The sequence below is a fragment of the Borostomias antarcticus genome (assembly GCF_949987555.1).
Source record: "Borostomias antarcticus genome assembly, chromosome: 18".
NCBI classification, from domain to species: Eukaryota; Metazoa; Chordata; class Actinopteri; order Stomiiformes; family Stomiidae; genus Borostomias; species Borostomias antarcticus.
The window spans coordinates 13,441,964-13,451,963 of NC_140251.1; positions in this window are offsets into that span (position 1 = coordinate 13,441,964).

Genomic DNA, 10,000 nt, shown 5'->3' on the forward strand with positions numbered 1-10,000 from the left:
TGTACTAACATTGTTGTATTTTAGATTTTTGATTCTTGCACTTTGCCGTCAGGACTAGATTATGCTCTTAGTCGCTTGTTTTAGAAAGAAGATGCACTTGTGAGTTCTGGCGAGTAGTACTACTTTAGCTTTTCCTACGTTAAATGCAATTATTGTTAGCTGCTTTGGATAAAAGCGTCTGCTAAATGACTGTAATGTTAATGTAATGTAAGATAGGTAGATATTATTACACAAGATAGGTCGATATGTAGATGTGATTACTGTACATAAGATAGTAGACAGGTGCTGTAGATGTTATTACACAAGTGGACAATGGTATGGGTGAGGAGGGAGTTCTCCAGGTGGATGTTATCATCTTTTGGTAACAACCTGTAGCTGCCATTTTTCCACTCACTCTACTCCTGGGGAGTTACTTCACTAGGTCACTTTTTTGTTGTTACTAAGGGTGTTGCTATGTACTTACCCGCATTTGCACTGCAGTTAAAAGTGGCACAAAGTGACGCAACGTGTCTGATGAGGACCGCTTGGACACGTCCACAACATTCTGGGTGTGTTCTGACATTTTTACTCTTTGGAGAAAAAACGTGTTCTGTTCTAGCTCTGTCTGGTCATTTACCCAGCGAGCCGTTTGTGAGTTCTTCCTGACGTCATGCCCTCGGCCGGCTCCAAGTCTGTCACCGCATAAAACATGGAACCACTGCTTGTTTCATATTTCTGGCCTTGTATATTTGGACAAAGAACAGACGTGTTGATCGAGCGGCCTCTGGAAAACAGTGGCACAAGATCAAAATTCATCACTTCTCACTTCTTGTGAAAACCACATAAACATCTACTTGACTGAGTCTCAAATCCAGTCACTCAGTCGGTGGAACCCCACTGGTGTCACAATTATAGGTAAACTGCCGTGTGTCTGATTGATCCATATTTACATATTTCAAGTGCAGTGACCACCGTGGGATTTCGTGTTGTGAAATGTTTGTTTGAGCGAGTCAAATGTCTGTTGATAATGCCCAACCAGCTGTGTGAATACTGTTCTGCTCTTCCCTGATGTTTAGGTTACACTGATTTGCACATTTACATTTTAGTCATTAAGCAGAGTCTTTTATCCAAGGCGACCTACAATAAGCACATTTGTCAAGATTAAGTGAACAGACTGTACACACCAGTCGTCATCAGTCAAGCTTTCCCAGCACTAGAGAAAAGAGAAGGAATCCTGGACATACGTGCTGCCTGTCACCCCCACTGTGACCTTCCCCTGAGGGCTGGACAGCGTTTGGTTTTGAGTTCTGTTTAACAGTGTTGACATACGCTAGACATCCTATAGTGTTAGGGTGGCGCTCTCTAGGTCACACGCATGTGTGTTCTCTTGTCAGACACGATGTCATCCAGCTCGGTCTGAAAGGTAAACAGGACCCTGGGGGGGTGGGGGCGGGTACCGTCTGCACTCCCTCCTCGGTGGCAGAGTCAAGTGTTCGCTAATGGAGCCTGTCAAAGCCCCCCCCTCCGTCCCTAAGACCACACTATCTCCTCCTGAGGCCCGGTGTATCTGTGTATGGACATCAGCACGCCAGCCTCATATACAGACAGTACAGCCTGCCCTCCAGCAGGCATGGAGCCAGCATTACACTTCCACACCATTCATTCTGTCACACTTGATTTATACGCAAGACCAAATAAATAAATGATACAATTTATTAAACAATAACACACTAGAGGTCATGCTTTATTGTGGTTACATTGGCACCATGTGACTTGGAGTGCCATTGTGATGAATTACTAATTGTGTGCTCCAACAGGTATTAGAAGTCGTAAATGTTATAAAAGTGGGTCACAAAGTGTCTCTTCTCTTTCAACAACAACAAAAAACAACTCTCCAATTTTAGCATGCTGATTGCAGTTTAAAACATCCATGTTATCACGTCGTGATACAATGTATCAAAGCGGAATGATACTTTTACTGGTGATTTACTCGTTAGAATACATTATTATGGTTATTGGCATGGCTCCAAATTCCATCACAATGAGTGGCTGGAACTAGCTGTTGTATAATCTTAATTAATTCATTAATTCATTAATTCATTAATTCATTAATTCATTAATTATACACAAACACACGCACACACACACACACACAGCAGTGAACACCCTACTAGCGCAAGGAACAACCATGATTGAGCAAAGTGCTGAACAGGCCCAAAAAATAATCAACATAATAATAACAATAAAGGCAATTGTGGCACATTTTAAAGTGACGTCGAGAGGTCTAACTCAACTCAAATTGAATGCCAATGAGAAGAGGTGAGTTTGAACGACTTAAAAATCCCTAGTGTCAGGAGAGTTCTTATGTGGATAGGTAAACTGTTCCTAATATTAGAGGAAGTGACCACAAAGGCTCGATCCAGTTGCAACTGGTTGGTCGATCTCAGTGCTCTAGCTGGAGTATGATGGTGCAGTAACTCCGCTAGATAGCGTGGCTCCAGCCCATTTAAAGCCTTAAGAACAAGCAACAAAATCTTCAAATCAGTTGTGAAGCGGTCAGGAAGCCAGCGGAGGGAGCCTGATACTGGTGCTGTGTGATCACGTTGAATATTCTCTCTCCTATGATGCTTTTAGCCTCTCTCACTCTGAAATGTAATTTAATGCAATGTATTGCTTTATAAATGTTCTTAGCCGGTAGACAAACATACTCCTGGAGCTTGCTCGATCGCCTTGTTGAGAGGGGTCAGGGAAGAATTTTTACAGCTCACTTATCTGGCCCCCGGGTGATTACTGTTTTTTTGCTTCCCTCTGGAATATGTAGAGAGTGGGTCATATGCCCACCTCCCTTGTTCTCTGTAAAGCGCATTGTGTTGCCTCTGGGTATGAAATGCGCTATACAAATAAAGCTTTGATTGATTGATTGATTGATCACACTTTCTTTTACCAGTTAAAAGACGAGTGGACGCATCCTGTACTACTGCAGACGACGGAGAGACGACGGTTCTACACCCACATACTGTACAGAGAATTACAGTACTCTAATCGGGAGGTAACAAAAACATGAACAGCTCTCTGTTCAGTCTGTGGATGAGAGATGGGCCTTAACCTTGGCGAGAAGCCTTAACTGAAAACATCAAATCAAGTTTATTTATATAGCAGTTTCATACAAGCAAATGCAATTCAAAGTGCTTGAACTACGCACATGCACACACATACACACACATGCACTCACACACACACACACACACGCACACACACTCACTCACACACATACACGCACTCACACTCACTGCCATGACTGTGGCAATGTTTGTCACGCACACACAGCCATGGCTATGCGCTCTCACACTCCCCTTGTCCACTCGACATGCACACCACTCCCTTAATGGCCGTTATCTGTGGATTCCTGAAGGGTTAGTTAGTCTGGTGGCTTATCTGTGTGCTCTGAGTGCATGTGTGCAAAGGAAGGAGCACTACTTTCCTAGTAAGACCTGTGGAATAACAAAGGCTGCTGGGTTTCCTGGCTCAGATTAGATCCGGGCCCCCCGGCGGGTCTGTGAGCTCCTCGCTCTGCGGCTGTTCAGCTCTGGACTACATGGAGGCCGCCTCCCCAGGGAGCACTGCTACTGACCGGACTGCCACAAGGAAACGTCCCATTCACACACACACACACACACACACACACACACACACACACACACACACACACACACACACATACACACACACTCACACACACACACACACACACACACACACACACATGCACACACACACACACACACACACACACACACACACAGACGTGCAAGTACACAGACACACAGGCACAGGCTGAGGCACACACACACATGCAAGTACACAGACACACACGCACAGGCACAGGCTGAGGCACACATACAGAGACACACACACACACACACACACACACACACACACACACACATGCAAGTACACACACACACACGCACAGGCACAGGCTGAGGCATACATACAGAGACACATACACACACACAGGCCTGAGCAGCAGGAAGTGCAGACAGGAAATGACTAGGCCTCTGGAAGTCATTAAGCTCTCATTCCTGTACTACAGAGAGAATAGACTCTTTACTAGCCTTCCATCTGAATATATCATTCAATACTTCCAATACTTCATCCAAATATTTTATTTGATGCAGCGATAGTGTGATGTTTGATTTAAACTGACTGGTTTGATTCATTTTCAATCAAATAATGCTTTTTACACTTGTGATATTTCAAAAGCCGCTGCAATAAAACTCAGATGTCATGTCTTGCCACACATATATTCCCAAGTGAAGTTCGACGTCCAATTCAGAACAGAATAATATTCAGGGTTGAAGCCAGCAATGTGTCGGCTGAGGTTTCGGATTGTAATCCACATAGTTACAGCTATTGTGCTTTTCCAGTTGTGGTGGCCCTCCTCGTCTCACCGAGGTGTCCCCCCCCTGGTCCTCCGAGGTGGGCTCCGCCCCCTCTCAATCCCAAACTGTCCTGCGCAGAGCAGGCTGTTTAAAATTTAAACGTATGCCATTTTGCCACTTTAATTATTGAAGGCCGTCAGCGAGCCGTGAATAACTTGTGCATAATGCAAGCCCACAGAAATACTTCAGCGGCGCGTATTCTGGAGAATTCGGCTGACAGTATATCTTCACTCACCAAGTGGACGTCGCCAGCAGGCCTTTATGGAGTGTTGCCTGCTTGTGTGGCTACACATGGCCGCATGTGGCGTATTGAGAAAATAACCTTGACTTAACCCTTAGTGATTAATTGATTTGGCCCTGTTCATTTGAATGGGATGTTTATACTGTTTTTTCACTCCATATATGGATATATATGAATATATATGTATAATAGAGAAATACATGGTAGCTAACATTTTAGGGGGACTAGGCTGGCTAACGTTGCTTATGAACCTGAATTTAGCTACTTACGCGTCGAGGAGAAGAAAGGCGAGCTCCGAGTCGCTTTTGATGCCCAAAGTAGGTCCAACCTCTCTCCAGATAGTAAACGCCAGCCCAATATTGATTAATGTACGTGATCTTCTTTTGTCTAAATCTTTTTTAGCCGAAGACCGTGGTGTCTTTGCTCCCGGACTATAACTTCACTCAGCCATGTTCAGCTAACGTTAGCTATATAGGCCTATTCCCAACGGCCATGTCTCAAACGTCCATCAAGATGACGCTGCCCCTCTCTTATATACGGTGCCGTTCAGGGGGTGGGGCTCAGCGCCGGGCCGGCTTCGCTCATAATAAAAATAAATTCTGCATTTGCTCCCCAGGCATGACACCGTTGGCTATATTTTCTGTACAGATAGTTATGACTCCCCTGGACCTATTTATTGCATATATTGGATTCTTTTTATTTATGTATTTTTACAAAAAGTGCAGTAAATCGAACAGAGCACCTTTAAAACAAAATGCAGGAAATATAAAATACAGGAATAAAAGTTAAAGTGCAGTATGAATGTATGAATGAATAATTATTTGATTTAATAAAAAGCAGCGGCAAAAAGAAAAGTCTTCAGTCTTGATTTAAAAGAACTGAGAGTTGCAGCAGACCTGCAGTTTTCTGGAAATTTGTTCCAGATATGTGGATCATAAAAACTGAACGCTGCTTCTCCATGTTTTGTTTTAACTCTGGGAACAGAAAGCAGGCCTGTGCCAGATGACCTGAGAGGTCTGGATGGTTCATAAAGTAGCAGCAAATTTTTGCAAGATCCTGCTGAGACATAAATCCTTTAATCCTTGATATATTCTTCAAGTGATAGTAGGCTGACTGACTTTGTAATTGTCTTAATGTGACTGTTAATTCAGGTCTGAGTCCATGATTACACCAAGATTTCTGTCTTCATTTGTGGTTTTTAGCATTACTGATTGGAGCTGAGCGCTGACTTTGAATCGTTCTTCCTTGGCTCCAAAGACAATTACTTCAGTTTTATTTTTGTTTAGTTGAAGAAAGTTCTGGCACATCCAATCGTTGATTTGTTCAATGCACTTATTCAGCGCTTGTATGGGATCATAGTCCCCTGGTAATATAAATTGGTGTCGTCTGCGTAACTATGGTAACATATTTTGTTGTTTTCCATAATTTGAGCTAGTGGGAGCATGTACATATTGAACAGAAGAGGCCCCGGAATGGAGCCTTGGGAAACTCCACAGGTCATTTTTGTCCGCTCAGATTTCTAATTGCCTATAGACACAAAGTAGTCCCTGTCCTTCAAGTAGGATTCAAACCAGTCTAGCACTGTGCCAGAAATTCCCTGCCAGTTTTCCAGTCGGCCTAGTAATATGTTGTGGTCAACTGTATCAAATGCAGCGCTGAGATCCAGTAATACTAAGACTGAAATTCTGCCATTGTCTGTGTTTAAATGGATGTCATTGAAGACCTTAACAAGAGCAGTCTCGCTGCTGTGGTGTGGGCGAAATCCTGACTGGAAGATATCAAAACAATTATTTAGGGCCAGTAAATTGTTCAGCTGTTGAAAAACTGCTTTTTCAGTGATTTTACTTAAAAACGGTAGGGTTGATATGGGCCTATACTTGTTCATTTGTGAGGTGTCTAGATTATTATTTTTTAAGAGTGGCTAAGCCTTTAGACTCAGAATTTAGACTCAGACTTTAGACTCAGACATTAGACTCAGACTTTAGACTCAGACATTAGACTCAGACTTTACACTCAGACTTTAGACTCAAGCCAAGGAGTGGGAAGCTGGTGTCTCATCTACTGTAGGAATTTGCTTGTAGTATGAAAAGAGAAGCAAAGACTTCTCTCGTGGAACTGGGTCATGGAACTGATTGAGTAAAATAAACTAATAAGCATTTCCTAGCGGATGCTTCATGGCTCCGGAATTTGAATAAAAATCTGTTTTCAAACTTTGTTGATAACTTTATGGATAGTAAACATGAGGAGTTCAGAGCACATCTCCAAAACAATGTTTTACTTCCCTGTGTTACCCGCAGGCTAAATCATTATTTCTGCAAAGTCCCACTCATCCTCTTATCCTCTGTTTGCCTTTAAAGGGTAGCATGAACGTGTCTCAAACAATGTCTATGGATGTACCAGGCTCATATAAACAATTGTGACATCAGTTAGTGTTTGGTCCGTCCAAGGATCCTCTCAGCCTGTGCAAATCCTGCGAACACTCTTTAGCTGTAAACAAGAAATAGTAAGTTGATGACCCCACAGATATACAAGATATACAGTAATATTTTTATTTTACAAACTGCCAACTGTACACTTTAATGAAAGTTTGGAAGTTTGACATATCTGGACTATGTTAGCCCTCGAGGCTAAGTATTAGCTCTGGAAAACAACATGGGCCTGTGTCTGGTACCTGACATTAAGTAACATTATTTTGAAGCAGCTGAGATAACTATTAAGAACAAGTGCACTGTGACGCTGCGGTCCCCCACCCATGATTCATGTCGTCAGCATGTACAGTTGTTGAATTGTAGTTGACATTTATCTATAAGCTCATCATATTTTTGGTTTGGTCTAAAATGTAAACACACACATTAGATAGACAGACTGACAGACAGACAGATCGATCGATCGATAGATCAATACTTTATAACAACTATTCTTTATAAGTCATTTATAAAGCAAGCGTAAATTCAAACAACTACAAATGTTTGTAAGCAATTATAGATGATCTGTAAATTATTACACAGAAGAACCACTGCATGAGGGTGACATCAGACCCAGACCTCCATTTAGTGATGCATTGACACAGGCCATGTCCCTCTAGTACTGTATATGAGATTCAATTCTCAGGCTCCACAGAGTTGTGGGTTTGACTCCTACATCAACCTCATACAGTGGATCTGTATCTGAACCGTTTCTTAATACAGTAGATCATATATTTTCTACAAATGGTTTTTTAAAGGCGCATAAATATATAGTTCTTATACAGTGTTATTGTTTTTACTCTCAATGTGGATACTGGGCATTTTTCATATTTAGTCTGTATTAAATATACCACTGCAGAAGATGTTTATTGTCCCATTCATTAGCAAAATAGTCGTGAACATAGCTGGTATTAGCAGTAATCCAAACAGTCAAGTGAGCCACTGAGCTGTAGTTGAATGATGGTCCTATTTTCACTTTGATTTCCATGGCAATCAAGTCAATATTTTCATCCTGAATTCTTGGGCCAATTTAGAGAAATTGACTTGACACGCGAGTTTAAGAAAACAGCTCTGGGGAACATGGGGAGAGAACAAAGAGAGGACAGGGTTTGCATTGTGACCATCATGAGTTTGTCTCAGCCAAACCTTCAATGTTTTGCAGTTTCCCTAACTTATAGGATTTGGGCCTGTGAATGCTTGGATTCCAGAATCGATGCGTACATGAAATAGAAATGTGAATTTAAAATGTAAAGGTGCAATGATAAAAGCTGTTTGTCTGGATAACATGTTGGTTGGTTGGTTAGGTTTCTCTTGCTAAGTCATTTACATCCTGCATTTTACTGTAGTAATTTTGCAGATACTTTTGTCCAAAGCAACAAGTACATTTGTCTAGAGTAAGCGAGCCGACTGTATATCCCAGTCATGGTCAGTAAGAACCAGTGCCGCACAGTTCTGGAGAAAGGAAGACATCATTAGAGTCATGTCAGAGTTGAACACATCCCCACATGCATCTCCAATCCAAGCAACAGTTCTACAGGCCGAACCGGCTACAAAAGAATGGAGTCTTTGCCGTTGCGTTCTTCTAAATCACCTGACAACTTCTATTTCAAGTGAAGCATTTTTATTCCCATGTTATGAGGTAAAAGATTAATGGGCTTGTTACAACATACATGTTTAAAATAAACCAGCACGTAGTGTACTGTTCTCTGCAGTCACTGCGAGCCAATGTTCTGCTGGACTGAGAACGACGGGGATCCTGTGAGTTCTCCCCCCAAGTTTACAATGGAAGGGCTTAACCAAATGGCAAGTGTGAGCTGTTAGAGGTTCCACATTTTTAGCCAGTTTACTTTAGACAGCCTTCCCTCCATTAAATGACGTCAAGCAGCTATTGGGAAGACTAAATAAGGGTTTTGTGTGTGTCCCGGTCCTAATGGATTATTTTTAGACCCCCCCAGTTGAGACAGATGGAGGATGGGAGATTCTTTTATATTCTCTATCAAAGACCCCAGAGCCGTTGCCTTAAAAGTCTCTGTTTAGAACAGCGAACTCAAAGGTGTTTCCCATAAAACGTTATGGATAGAGGGGAGCAGATTCCTCCCGCCGCTTCCTCTCGAGGAGGGCAGGAGCTTTATGGATCACTTCCTCCACTGAGGCCCTCTGGGCACGGCACCGCCACGCTTTGTGATGGCAGCCGGGATAAACGGTCCGACAACGGGGATACATGGTGGCTTAAAAGCCTCTCGCCTAAATAGAACAACGGTGGTGGTGGGGGGGGGGGGAGAAAGAGAGAGAGAGAGAGAGAGAGAGAGAAAGAGAGAAAGAAAGAGAGAGAGAGAGAAAGAGAGAGAAAGTGAGAGAGAAAGAGAGAAAGAGAGAGAGAACGAGAGAGAGAAAGAGAGAGAAAGAGAGAGGAAGAAAGAGAGAAAGAAAGAGAGCGAAAAAGAGAGGAAGAAAGAGAGAAAGAAAGAGAGAGAGAGAAAGAGAGAGAAAGAAAGAAAGAAAGAAAGAAAGAAAGAGAGAGAAAGAGAGAGGAAGAAAGAGAGAAAGAAAGAAAGAGAGAGAGAGAGAGCTGTGACAGTCTGAGGATGAAGAGCAACTACTACAGTATGACATGGTCAGACACACACTGAGGGACAGGAAGCTATGTGGCTCTGGAACAGGAAGTCATCTGCTGGCGTCCTGTCACCGCACAGCTTTTTCTACCTGCCAAGTTAACACAACCCAGCGTCACCAACACGACGTCGACATCACGCTTCACCTCTGGGCCCAGAGCGTGTCGCACACTGTCCTCAACCTGAACGCCCTGGTGGCCACCTTCTTCAAGCTTCATGATGTCCATGAGACCTAGAGGAGGCCTTCCACATTCCTCGTTC